Below are 14,425 nucleotides of genomic sequence, written 5' to 3'. Positions count from 1 at the left end.
GTTTTTATATCTTGTTCAATTTGGTGGGGTTTCTATCACATCAAGTTTTTTTTTATTTTCTTCTTGAGGAACAGTAAGAATTGAGTCCTCAGCAGTAGCTTTCTTAGAAGATTCCAGGTAAAACTGAAAGAGAAATCCAAACCAGTAAATACACAGTTGTCACAGATAAATATAGAAAAATGTAATAGAATGGCAAAATAACCAAAACGCTATAATTCCTCAACTACTGAGATAAAATCTATGGATAAAATACAGAGTAGTGAGGTAAGAGAAGGAAGTCAGACCTGGAGAAGAAAGACAGAGACAGACAAGAAAGTCAGCATGGTGGGTGAGAAAATCAGCATCAGGTGGAACGTCAAAACACCAATGAGAAACCCAATTTCAAAAGGAAAACTAATATTTTGAAAAAATAAATAGAAATATTGGAAATAAAAAGTGAGTGAAGCAAATACATGCACAGTGGAGAGCATCTCCAAAAGATTAGACCAAGCAGAAGAAAGATCACTGAAAACTTCAAGTTCAAGGATACACCCATACTTCAATAAAGAAAAAATAAATGAACATGGTCACAGATTCCAGAGATGTGGTCAAAAAATCAAGCCTAAGAATCCATGAAATAGAAAGAATTGAGATTTAAAATAAACTAAATTAAATAATGACACAGAATATCTAAACTATAGCAGAAAATTCCTTCACAGAAGGAAAGGAAAAGACATCCAAACATGAGAGGCATTTATAAGCTCGGGAGATATGAGCAGAAGAGCCTTTCCAAGCCACATTAGAGACACAAAGACACAAAACAACAGAACAATGTTAAAAGATGCAGGGGGGGATGCCAACTCCAGTAAGAGGCAAACATGTCTGCTAGTACTAAAGCTATAAACAGAAACTCTAAAAGTCAGGAAACCCCCAAAAGCAAATAACCATGATGATGTTGATTTTTAAATATGTTTTACTTAAAATAGAACTATATAATTTACCCCTTTCCTCCCCATTCCCCCAGCTTTAAAACTGAGATCCCCTTTTCTTTATTGTTGGTACATACATATTTGTGTGTAAATATATACATACATACATACATACATACATACCCTAATGAGTGCAGTTCTTGTTGGTGATGTATATATGGTTTTAGAGCTGACCAGTTTGTATTAGATAACTTATTAGGAAACCTACCCCTGGGAAAGTCTAACTCTCCCTCCCTCCGCAGTTATTAGTAGCCAGTAGTTCTTTCTCTAGAGGTGGAACACCATGGACTTTCCCCCTTCCTCATTAACCATAATATCAACAATGATACTGGCACTGCTCCAGTCTTGTTTTATAGCTATTTCTAGGAGAGAATCCCCCTGCGGACTTTCTGTTATTCTAGTTCTTACAATCTTTCTACTTCCCTGTACTGCAAAGCTCCCTGAACCACGTATGCTGGAGCTGAGACACTGATGACTCCGGGGGGGGGGGGGGGGCGAGCTCCCAAAGCTCACTGATCTCTATGTCACATCCAGTTTATGTATGGCTTCCTGTAATGGTCTCCATTTGCTGTAAGGACAAGCTTCTTTGGTAAGAAGCGGTAGCTACATGCATACGTCGGTGTAAAGACAAGATTTAGTACTTGAGGAATTGTGATCTAGCAAAGTGGCAGTAATAGATGAAGGCCTCTAACAGGCCCAAACATGACAAACAAGGTGCCGGTGAGACCTGCCCTTACCCCATACTCTTGCTAAATAAACCACTAGACTCCCCATTAGATTCCTTGTTTGGTCACTTCCTCATTCTGACTCATTCGTGAGGCTGACCACCAAGGTCCAGCTATCAAAATACACTGACTAACCTGTCCAGTCATAACCTACCAACTTACCCTAGCAGACTTCCCCTTTTTTTCTCTTAAAACCCACTCCTCCTGAGCCACCTGCTGCTATTTCTGCCCGATTCAGATTCAGCCGTCCTGTCTCCATCCTGCTTAATAAAAGATCTTTTTGTATTGGAGATAAGTGTTTGGGTGAGGTCAGTGCCTAACCAGGGGCCCAGAAGGGGTCTCTACATGTGAGTGCCACTTATTGTACCTTTACAGAAATCTTGTCACACTGATCATTGGTGTGCTTCATAGGTGTCACACCTCAGAGGACTATTATTTGGCAGCTTGAATAGGCAGCAGGAAGGCTAAAACGCAGGAAAGAGGCTGGAAGGTAGTTACAACTCAAATAATCTAGTCCTCTGACCTAAATGTGCTGTATCTTCATCAATAGTGGCTTACCTTCAACTTCTGAGAAGCCACCAAGGACAATAGCAATGCCCTGTATTGTTTGGAGAATCACCCGAAGTACTCTGAACCACTCAAAAAGAAGTTTTTGGTGCCTTGTATTGGGTTTTTATGAGTCTATGGTTTTTGTAGGGAGCATTGTCAACTCAAGTGATGTAACTTCCTTTAAGATATAATTTTAGGCAAATATAGGATAATATGATGCTCTGAGGCTTTATCAAACAACTTTAGTGTTAATTTTCCCTCATCCTTCGATGTCTTTGTGTTGACCCCCCTCCCTCCTGCCCAGTTGGATATCAACTGTATCCTGTTGTTCCTTCAACAGTCCCCACTCCCCTGCCACCACCCACAGTGCCTCACCCTTCCCTGTGCCTGTGATTAGTCCATGTTGCATACTCTCATCTGAAGTTTTGAAGCTAGGAACCCCAGGTGAAAAAGAATACATAACATTTATCTTTCTGGGTCTGGATTACCTCACTAATATGATCTGTTTAGGTCCATCTATTTGCCTGCAAATATCATAATTTCACTTTTCTTTACAGCCGAATAGTATTCCACTATTGAAGGACATTTCTGTTGCTCCCATTCCCTGGATCTTGTGGTTAGAGTGACAATGAACATTGCTGAATAAGTCTCTGTGGAGTAAGATGTCAAGTCCTTAGAGCATATGCCAAAGTGTAATATAGCTGGGTCATACTGCAGATTTCTTTTTAGCTTTTTGAGGATTCTCCATAGTGATTTCCATAGTGGCCACACCAATTTTCATCTCCACCAACAGTGACTGAGGGTTCATCTTTCCCCACAGCCTCACCGGAAATTCCTGTTTTATTGTGCTGATCTTAGCCATTCCAACTGGGGTAAGACAGGTGGGATTCACTCATGATCTTCTGGCTCCAATGGGCTTGGGAACATCCACTTGTCATGATCTGCCCTCCACAGCACACAGAGCTTGCCTCATAGACTCAAACCCCATTCCACAGCTACTGCTGTCCTTTGTGGTCATCTACCCTATGGCACTGGCACCTCCAAAATTCTGGGGTCACCATAGCAACTGGACTGAATCTTCACCAGTAGCCTAGACTAGACCATCTTCAGAGACTCTAATCCTGCCACATGGTGCCAAGCCTCAACTTCTTTCTATGACCCCTTAAATGATAGGGTTCTCATACTGCCAAAATCAATATCACCTGAGGAGGCGTTTACACATCACCAAGTCTAGAAGCCAGCATGATATGCAGCCTTACCTCTTCCCTACTCCCAGACCACAGATTCTGTGTCCTGACCCTGTAGAAATACTCCCCAGAGATGTTTTTTGCCTCAAAGATGCTCATCTCCTTTTATTGCAGCTGACTTCTCCACCCCATCTAACTGGAATCAATTGTCCTAATAAAGCAAGATTTCACTTCAGTAATTCTGATCTTTTGTTAATTACAGTTGGTTCTTCAGGCCTAGGCTGACCACAAATTCTTAATTCAAACTATGACATAAAGAATGTGGCAGAGTCTTTGCTTCCCTCTGAAACCTTCTGAAGCCAGGCCTCCATTTTCTGTTTTGTTTTTTTTTTTTTTTTTTTTTTCAGCATCTCTGGATTTCAAGCTCCCACGACAGCCTATTAAGCCCTGAGTACTCAACAACGTTCCTAGCCCCAAACTTCAAACTCCTTCTATGAGCATCCCCCATAAACAATATAAGCAGATGTGTCCCGCTCTCTGGTACCAATTCTTTGTTCTAGTATGGTTTGTACTGCTATGATAAAACATCATGACCAACGGAAACTTGGAGGTGGGGGCTGTAGTTGGCTTATAGCTTACAGTCTATCATGAAGGGAAGTCAAGGCAGGAACTCAAGCAGGAACTGAAGTACAGGCTGTGAAGGAACACTGCTTACTGGCTTCCTCTCTATGGCTTCCTCAGCCTGCTTTGGTATACACTTCAGGACCACCTGACTTGCGGTGGCACTGTCCACAGTGGGCTAACTAGGTCCTCCCACATCAATCATTAATCAAGAAATGTCTCCACAGACTTGCCCACAAGGAGTCTTACGGAAGTACTTTCTCCATTGAGGCTTCTCTTCCCGAATGGCTCTAGCTATGTCAAGTTGAAGATAAAACTAGCCAGGACATGGTATAATGGGGCAACAATTAGATACCACAAGCTAACAAATGAAAAGCCCAGTGTCAGGAATAGGCTATTTCTTCCAGAGTTGTTGGCCACTGAGGTTAACCTCCAGATCTTGACAGCAAGACCCTACTACTAAAGACATACTTAAATCATAGAACATGAAGAAATCAAGTGGATACTGACCTGGAAACTTTATCCCTACCACCCAGCTTTCATTATGCTGGAAGGTGCTATGCATGCTACCAGAACCACAATCATCAATCTTACCCATCTACAAGCACAGAAGCTATAAAAATGATTGGTCTGGCAAGATGTGACCATTAGCACAATGATGGCATGGATATTATGGGAGTAACTGACTACTTTCTAGTCGGATAGAAAGTCTACTGTACAAGATGAAATGTGGTATCATTATAAAACCAAGAACCTATGGCTCGGCAGATGATAGCATCTGTTTTATTCCTAATAAATTAAGTTTATCAAAAAAATTGCACAAGATCTACATAGAGGGGAGTAAGCCACATATCAAGGGCTTAGGATATGGTCTATAATGATCACAGCATCACCCAAAGTGTTCTGCAGATGCAATGCCATCACTATCAAACCCTGAGCAGGTTCTTGGAAAGGTAGGAAATTAAGCCTAAGATTCTTGTAAGAGATGAGGATTCCCAGAGACCCACAACCATATGAGCAGCTAAATACGTGCTTCCTCACTTCAAAACTTACAGTGGAGTTACATGAACCAAAGCACTGAGGCTAAACACAGAGACCAGTGGAGTAGAAATTATAGTAGAAAAATCATTACACGTACTCATAATCATCGAATTTCTTAAAAGGCTATGACGATTCATGTAGAAAGAACAATGTCTTAATGAATATCCAGGCGGAAAGTGTGGATCAGGCCCTCCCCACACTGGAAACAAAGTGACTCAAGACCCATCAAAGCCCTGGACATAGCGCTAAGGGACAGCAGAAAGCAGGTGATGAAGACACAGGGCTTTGGATTTTGCGATGTCAAGTTTTAAATGTGACACCAAAGCACAAGCACAAAGCATAAAACAGAGATTTGGATCAAGCAAACTTGAAGCTGTGTATACAAAAGGATTTCATCACAGGGGAAGCAACACACAGGATGGATTCATGGGGCATGTGTTAACAAGGGTCTGGTGTACAAATGAGCAGAACCACTCAAAACTCACAGGCCACCTATTTCTGAAATTCATAAGAGAGCTGAGCAGATATTTGTCCAAAGGTGAACAAGGATGGACAAACCTGGAATGTTGGGAGCCGACTTTAGTAGAAAGCGGCTAGATCAACTTTGCAGCCATCTGGAACCATATACCCTGATGAAAGACTTGGTTGTCAAAAGCCTATAACAGCTGAAGCACACTCTGATAAATATATTGTTTATCCCACATAGCTTGTTTTGCTGTTTAGTGACCTCAGCTGTATGGTGCACGTGGTAAAGTGTTTTCACCTGTGTTCTCCTGCTTGTGTATATAAATACCTCAGAATTCCCTTGAATAAGGGAGACTTGAGAAAAGAGAAGAGAGACTTGATAAAGGAGACTAGAGACTTGATAAAGAAGAGACTTGATCACACCCTGTCTTGTCTCCCTTCTTCGAGTCGCTTGCCCCACACTCTCTCTCTCTCTCTTGACCAGAGCACTTAGCCCCAAAAGCGTTGAGGCAAAGCGTTGAGGAAGAGTACGGCTCGGCTCGCAACACTGGAAGGCTAGAGATGGTGAGAAGGAGGCCAAAGAACCTATGAGTCCGAGGACATGGGTCCTCAGTCACTGATCCAGCTGTCCATGGTCATCACAGCACAGACCCCAGATCCCAGACCCTGACCACATCACCACATCATATCACACACTACCAATCCATAACCTGACTTTCCCCTGAAAAAATTAGTGAAACATCTTGGTCATGACCACAGCAGTGCCCAGGATCTAATGACCAATGGAAGATCAGTGAGTCGTTGCCACACAGTCTAAGACCTGCTTCTACACAGGCACTGAGTCCTAGCCAAAATAAGAACTCCCAGATGTGGATACACTACCACCACACACCAGCTCCTGGAAAATCATGTGAGCTGTGAGCAAACCAGGTCAGCCTGCAGATGGTGCCCCAGGTCAGTACAGGGAACTCTCACAGGGGTGCTCACCACCCACCAACCAGACCTTTGTGTGCCCTTTGGACAAATGCTCTACTGAAGCAACTGAGTTCAGGGCAGTCTCTGTGCAGGTACTGGGTAATGTGACCTGAGAGATACTAGTTGTCCCCAGAAAGGAACGGTGTGGAAGGATACAGGACCACTTCCATTAGCCCTGACACAGAGGACCACAGAGTAAGTGCTGGGCTGTCTATGGACCAATGACCTTGATCCCCTGTTCTGCCTTCCCTCGGACTCCATGTGGATTCTGAGCACAAACACACTTTCTGGTCATTTGGTTTCTAGGGAATCACTGCCATCTGTATCCTAGAAAGGGTAATGAGCACGACTTTCAGGGGACACATTAGAGTTTTCCATAGCTACCTCTTGGTGGCAAAGTGGATTGTTCTCAACTACAAATCTGGGGTAAGGGTTCTATTGACACTACTGTGGAACAGATATCACAGGCTCTTTTCTTCGTATCCATATACACAATATGAAGACTAAAATACTCAGCGTGGGTGTTCCTACCTGTACACACAACCTGGGTGTAGGTCAGAAGGTCACATTGCTCTAGGAAGTTCACATTGATCAGGCAATGTAAAATGTTGGTCTCTGTTCCCTGGCATGTAAGGTACTTCTGCTCCTGATTCCCATTAATTCCATGGTGGGCTCTGGACCATTGTAGAGCAGTGCCACATTCCAGCTGTCTGCACACAACACCAGCCTCCTTCTCATGCAAGTCACATCTCAGGGAAAAATTGAAAATCCCAGTGGCCTGTGCAGTCCCAGCACAAGGACTGCTACCACCAACTAGCCCCATTTGTCGCGTGGTACCACCTGGTGGCATAGAAGAGAAACCGAGTCTTAGTATCCTATTCCTAGAGCAAACAAGAGGATAGGCACTAACTATCCCACATTGAGTCCTTGTCCAAAGTGCTCCTGGAGGTGTGCCCACCCTTTGCTGGTTTTCTAAAGTAACAAATCCCATCCTTCCAGGGAGAATGGACCAGGACTCTTGCCTCCTACACCTGTAGCTAACTCCTTGACTGGAGCCTTGTGCATACTGAGAATGGGGACATTTTTTCTAGTAATCGTTATTAACAATGGAAGTAGCTAACTTTTAAAAACTTAAAGATATTATTTAAAGTTACTGGGAAAGTGTCTATAGAAGATGAAAACCCAGCTTTCTTAAGACTCCAGGTGTAATCTATATTCATACAGGCCAGACCCTTCCCTGGGCAAATGCCTTAATATGTCCATACCAAGACAGAGAAAGAAGTCTCAGGGACTAAGGAGCTCAGAGTCTCCATCTAACCTACCAGAGCAGATAATCACAGCCACACACTGGCATTTGCAGCCACTGACGGGCCCCCAGGACCCCAGAAGGCACTCTGAGAAGGTGGGTTCGTCGCCATGGCACTGGGCATCATATAGCCAAGGTTGCTTCATCTCTTCAGGTGTCAAAATGTACCGGGGCATAGTCTTCACAGAGCCACAGCCGAGCTCTCTGCAGATCACTGAGGCCTCCTGCGTGCCCAGGCCGTCTGCACACATAAGGCCCCACTTCCCACCGTATTGCAAGTGCACTTGGCCTTCACATTTGTTATCACCGCCCAGGAAATTCACGAAGTTCTCAAGAGCCAGATCTTCAAGAATCAAAACAAAACAATAATAACAACAACAACAAAAATAAACATACGGATAACGTTCAGTATTTCATTTGAAATGCTTCATAATTAGACAGCTCTTCTTCAGCTGGGCTTGGTGCCACATGCCTTTAATCTCAGTATTCAGGAGACAGAGGAGTCCTATCTGCGTTCTAAGTCAGCCTGGGTCTACAGAGCAAGTTCCAGGACAACCAGGGCTACACAGAGAAACTGTGTCAAGAAAACTGAGAAGGAGGAGGAGAAGGAGGAGGAGAAGAGGAGGAGAAGGAGGAGGAGAAGGAGCAGGAGGGAGAAAGCTCATCTTCACTACTCATCCTAATCCCTCCTTTTCTTCAGATTTCTCAGTCGTAAATACTCCACATTGTTACGGAATACAAATGGTTGCTTTGATGACATCAAAGTTAGCGAAGAAAACACACATATAAAGTGAGGCAACAGACATCACCAGCACTGTGCCATACCTGAATACAGTCACCTATGTGCTATACACCTGTGTTCCTGACACCCAAGGCCTTCACATAGCAGCACACACTCACCAGGAAGGAGAGTCCAGCAGGCCAGCATCAGTAGAGGCCACAGCCTGAGAGATAACAGTGCCATAACAGGTCTCCTTTGTAAGTACAGTTCCCCAGGCTGATGGCCTCAGATCAGGTACCTGTCTCTGCCTTCAGGAAGAAAGTGAACTTCAACTCAGGGTGACAATATTCTGTAGCCAGAGCCCTTCAGCATTATAGGCTCCTCCCCCACATGAGAGCTGTCATCTCTCACCCAAAGCAAGCGCTCATCCACTGTGCCAGAGCCCAGGCAGGGCCAGCACAGTGGGGCTTCCTGCAGCTGGTTACCAAAGCAGTACCAGCTGTGTGGAGAGCAAGCAGTCTCCTCCCAGAAAGGCCTATATGGCTGTAGCTGACAAGGCCAATGTCAGAAAAGACATTAAAGGCCTTCTGCCTCAAACAGACAATCTGGCTAAAGACCAGTATTCTTCCAAGATCTTTGATGTCGATAAACAGAGTTGGCAATTTAATCCTAATGCTTTCAACATGTTTGCCCTTGGCCCAACTGGAGGAAGAGTGTATTTCTCTCTGAGGAGCCAGGCCTAACTACTGGCCACACAAGCAAGTTCACATTACCAGGGCAATAGACAAACTAAAGAATGTATAGACAAGAGGACATGATGTCATCAGGGTTCAAGTGTCTACATATTGATAAGCCTTTATGAGTAGCTGATTGTCAAATGGAAAATATGCAATGCATACTGGCCAACTTTGCTCATCGGGCTCAAGTCTGTATTACTGCAAACTGAGTTCTCAATGAATCTACACAGCACAATTTCAAGAGTTGATTTGTAAGAGGCAGAGTATGGGATAATTTTTAGTTTCTTTTATGCCTTGTCTAACTACATAAATTTTTTCTTTGTATTCTTCTCTCACACATTACATTCCCAACCACAGTTTCCCCTCCCTCCAATCCTCCCAGTCCCCCCCCCATCTTTGTCTTCCCCAGACACACTCCTCTTTCATTTCCCTTCAGAAAAAAAAAAAAAAAAAGCAGGTCAGATTCTAAATGTGTATCAGTTGTGTAAACAAAATAGTCTCAATAAATAAAAAAACATATACCCACAACAAAGTGTACAGCATCCAGAAGAAAATAAAAATTCAAATATTTTTAATGTAAAATTATTAAGAATGACAAGGTGGAGGAGGAGCTCACCAGGCCACACCCGTACCTGAGGAACTATTGGTAGTTGATCACTGCTGGAAGAGGGATTAATTTTTCTCTTTGTAGATATGGCCACTGATAGGCTGCTCATACTCCAGTTGATGGCTTTAATCTATGGACATAGCGGCAGCCCTAACTAGACTCAAGTGGTTAAAATAAAATAAAAGAAAGCATGATATTAAGATAGAGGCGCATGGACTGAAGAGATAGCTCAGCCATTAAAGGTTAGGCTCACAACCAAAAATATAAGACAGAGGGGCATTTAGGAGAGCCTGGAGGTTGTTGGAGGGGCAGAAAGTGGATATGACCAAAATATATTGTATACATATATGAAATTCTCAAAGAATAATTTGTTTTGAAAAAAGAATGAGCCTAGCCTTTAACAGCTGAGCCATCTCTCCAGCTCAAAGATTTCATGTATGTGAGTATACTGTCGGTATCTTCAGATATCCCAAAAGATGGCATTGGATGCTCATTAGAGATAGTTGTGAGGCACCATGTGGTTGCTGGGAATTGAACTCAGGACCTCTGGAAGAGCAGTCAGTGCTTTTAACCTCTGAGCCACACTTCTCTGGATGTTTTAACTTTGCATAGTGAGCTTATGAATTTAAAGAATGCTACTCTGATGAGCATTGATGCTGCAGATAATGCTGATAAAATTATCCGTGGCTTGAGATCAGTATTTCCATTTTGGTTAAGCATGAAAAATGGCATATAGAGCTTGATCATGCTAGCCCTGGTTGTCCTGGAAATACTTTTATTCCTTCCCATCTTGTGAAAGCTTGTCTTTAACAACATCAACATGTTGGCACCCAAAGTACATGACTTGAAACTGAAAAATGGACCCCTCCCCCCAGACAGAGTTATTAATTTAACAGGCTGGCAAGCCAAGGACAGGTAAGATTCTGCACAGAACCTTACCAACCTTAGACAGAAGTGCATTGCTTTTGATAATGCATATTCCACTGCAGGTAAGGAAGGCATTCTTGTCAGAATGATCTAAGACAGGCTCAGTTTTGTTTATGAAATAAAAAGGGGGAGATGTGGAGAGCTTTGGGGGCTGCTTGGCAGGAGTCTGACATTGGCCAAGGACAAAGAAATGGACTGCTTGCCGGGCAGTGGTGGCGCACGCCTTTAATCCCAGCACTTGGGAAGAGGAGGAAGAAGAGGAGGACCAAAGTGGGGGTGCTTGGGTCCTTCTTATAAGGAGTAACAAAATACTCATAAGAGCAAATACAAAATGTGGAGCAGAGACCAAAGGAGGGGCTGTCCAGAGATTGCCCCACCTAGGGAGCCAATCCATAATCAGTCACCAAATGCAGACACTGTTGTGGATGCCAGAAAGTGCTTGCTGACAGGAGCCTGATATAGCTGTTTCCTGAGAGGCTCTGCTAGAGCCTGACATATACAGAGGCGGATGCTTGCAGCCAGCCATTGAACTGATCACTGGGTCCCCAGTGGAAGAGTTAGAGAAAGGCCTGAAGGAGCTGAAGGGGTTTGTGGCCCCACGGGGAGAGAGACAATACCAACCAACTAGAGCTACCAGGTTGGCCACCCCACAGGAAGACTGACAGTGTCAACTAACCTGGACTCCTGGGAGCTCCCAGAGACTGTGCTGCCAATCAAAGAGCATGGTCCGAGCCTCCTCACCCCTCCCCCAAGAACATATATAGCAGAGGGGCGCCATGTCTGTCCTCAGTGGGAGAGGATGTGCCTAATCCTTCATAGACTTAATGCATCAGGGTGGGGGGATACAGGAGGCTGCTCTCTCAGAGGCAAAGGGAAGGAGGGATTGGAAGAGGAACTCTGTGAGGAGGGATGTGGAAGGGGGCAGCATTTGGGATGTAAATCAATCAATAAATAAATAAATAAATAAACAAATAAAGCAGCATACCCTCCTTAAAAAGACTTTAAACAAGTGAAGATTTCTTTTTGCTATTTGGATTTTATTTTTATTTATTTGTGCCTTGCTGGAGATTAAACTGAAGATCTCTTGTATGCTAGGCAAGTGCTGAGCCACCAAACTACAACCCTAACCCCCAAGTGATCTGTTGACACCTGAATCTTGGTCAACTTGACCTGACAGTATAGCACCGTTGTGACAGGGCAAGGCAGTACAAAGGTTCCTCCATCTTGTATTCTTGTCATCTTAGGTTTGGCTAGAATTTGATCTTCTTGATGATAACCCCATGGAAAATTACCCAACTCCATTCTATGGACCTGAGGTCAAGATGCCCCAGCTAAGTTATCTTGGCTTCTGTTAAATTGCCTGCTTATACAAACCTCCTCCTCCAGCTGACTGGTTATTTCAGCTTCTGTTAAACTGTTTGCTGCTGTGTAAAATCTGAGATACCGGGATGTGGTTTTGCCTTTATAATTTTTTACTCTAAACACTCAGTGCTACACTTGGGTCCCAAATACCTGAGTGTGGTCCCAGCCAGCTGAAAGACTGAATAGACTATAAGACAAAAAGAAAAAGAAAAAAAGAAAAAACGGCAACAGCATCACAAGTGTGATGCCACACTGGCCGCTCGGAGCATCCCCCGGCAGCAGCATGGGTTTGCCTGGATGCCAGCTACCATGAAGACGCAGTACAGATGCAGTACAGAGACCTAACAACAGAGATGGGCCCGTTTCCCTGAACAGGAAGAGGTTCTGGTAATATAGGGGCTACCTCATTACACCCATGACGAGAGCCCTCAAGTTTGCTGACCTCACCCTTTGTCCAAATCATACATACTTAAATCAGACCCCAGAAAATAAAAGTCTCCCCTACAGGGACTTTTGCCAGGCTACTCCACCAGACATAAATAGAATGTCTCACGTGTTGAAGAAACAACTGAAAGGCATTTTCATATGTTCCAGCTTTATTGGTGCAGGAGTTGGAGCCACTGCTATTGAGGGTGCTCAGGGGATTCAAGAGATTTCAGCGAGGACCACAAGTCAATGTGGGAAAGGAAAGAGATGGAGGCAAAGCGAGCCCACAGCCAGGAGGCCAGGGTGCAGCTAGAGAGGACACAAGGCAGTCAAGAGCCAGAACTTCTTCTCCCTGGGAAACTTCAATGGGCTTGAGGCTTTTTTTTTTTTTTTTTTTTTTAAAACTTTTTTTTTTTTTCAACTTTTTTTTGGTTTTTAGAGACAGGGTTTCTCTGTATAGCCCAGGCTGTCCTGGAACTCACTATAGACCAGGCTGGCCTCGAACTCAGAAATCCGCCTGCCTCTGCCTCCCAAGTGCTGGGATTAAAGGTGTGCACCACCACAGCCCAGCTTTTTTCAACTTTTTAAATTGATTCTTTGTGAGTTTCACATAATTAACACCAGTCCCACTCATCTCTCCATCCCCTTGTATCTACCCTCTGCCCTTGCAACCTCTCCCCTAAAAGGAAAATTTTTTAAAAAACAGACAAACAAAACAAAATGAAAAAAGCAAAGATAGAAAACATTTCATTGTGGAAGCTGTAGTGTGTCACAGTGTGTCCTACAGTGTACCCCTCATCCACACATCTTCACTTGCAAATGGTCTGGTTCAAGGCCTCTGGCTTCTGACACACCATCAAATTTGATCCTCTCCAAGACTCCTCCAGGTCATCCTGTTATTGCCCTGAGTCGTGGAGATCCTGCAGCTTTGGACCAGCAGGACTGGCAAACAGTTTACAGATGGTGTAGATTTTGTGGGCCGACTCAAATTCTGGATCTGGGCCTGAGTGGTAGCTGAGCTGGGCAGCCTGCCGGCTCTTCCACATCACCATCACCAGGGCAAGCTCTCCTCCACTGCCCTGGCTAGCCCACCCAATGCTGCTGTCAGCAAGAGGTAGAGTCATCTCTCCAGTTCTTATGTCCTTGGAGCCAGCTCACTGACACAGCTCCACTGTGCTGTCCAGGGGAGGTGCAGGGCCCACTCACTCAAGTGCCGCAGCCAGCAAGGGACAAAGCCAGTTCTCCCACTCCCATGACTTTGGAAGCAGCTCTCTTGACTGCTGCAGGTGGTGAGGGGCAAAGGGTGGGGGATGACATCACCTCTAAACTAGTGCCACATCAGGGCAGACAATTGACAGGGTCAGTTTTCTCATGCTCACACCGTCAGGGCCTGGCTTATCCACACTCCTGCCACCAGGGCCAGGTGTCTACTGTGCTGCCTGGGTGAGGTGCAGGGCTTGCTCTCCCAAGTGCTGCAGTTGGTGGGAGGTTGAGTCAACTCTCCAGAGTGCTGCAGCCAGTGAGGAATGAAGTCAGTTCTGCACAGCCCTTGGTCCCAGGCAGCTGCCCAGACCAGGGACATCTGCATGGTCTCTAGTAGTAATATGAGCCATAGACATTGACACTGACCCCTGCTCTTGGATAGCCATAGACCCAGACATTGTCCTCAGTGGCAACAAGTGGGACTTCACTATGGCCTCAGGTGGTGAGTCTGGCTACTCACAAAAGGCTATTCCTCTCCACCCCCGAGTCTCCAGTTCCATCTCTCTTTATAATGCTCAAACGGTTCCACTTCTCTTTCTCTCCCA

The 14,425-nt window shown here is 44.6% G+C and overlaps 1 pseudogene across 1 annotated transcript; it reads right to left on the bottom strand.

Annotated features, from left to right (window-relative positions):
• Positions 1 to 6,251: 6,251 nt before the first annotated feature.
• On the bottom strand, positions 6,252 to 9,022 carry LOC143441365 (scavenger receptor cysteine-rich domain-containing protein SCART1-like; annotated as a pseudogene). The gene is made up of 4 exons (XR_013108698.1): positions 8,738 to 9,022; positions 7,854 to 8,180; positions 7,063 to 7,371; positions 6,252 to 6,570 (listed from the first exon to the last, which is right to left on the bottom strand). The product of XR_013108698.1 is annotated as a scavenger receptor cysteine-rich domain-containing protein SCART1-like (transcript).
• Between the last annotated feature and the right edge of the window lie 5,403 nt (positions 9,023 to 14,425).

The sequence above is a fragment of the Arvicanthis niloticus genome, chromosome 1, assembly GCF_011762505.2.
Source record: "Arvicanthis niloticus isolate mArvNil1 chromosome 1, mArvNil1.pat.X, whole genome shotgun sequence".
Lineage (NCBI taxonomy): Eukaryota > Metazoa > Chordata > Mammalia > Rodentia > Muridae > Arvicanthis > Arvicanthis niloticus.
Note: the sequence above shows the minus strand (reverse complement) of the source record. Positions and strands in the feature narration are given on the sequence as shown.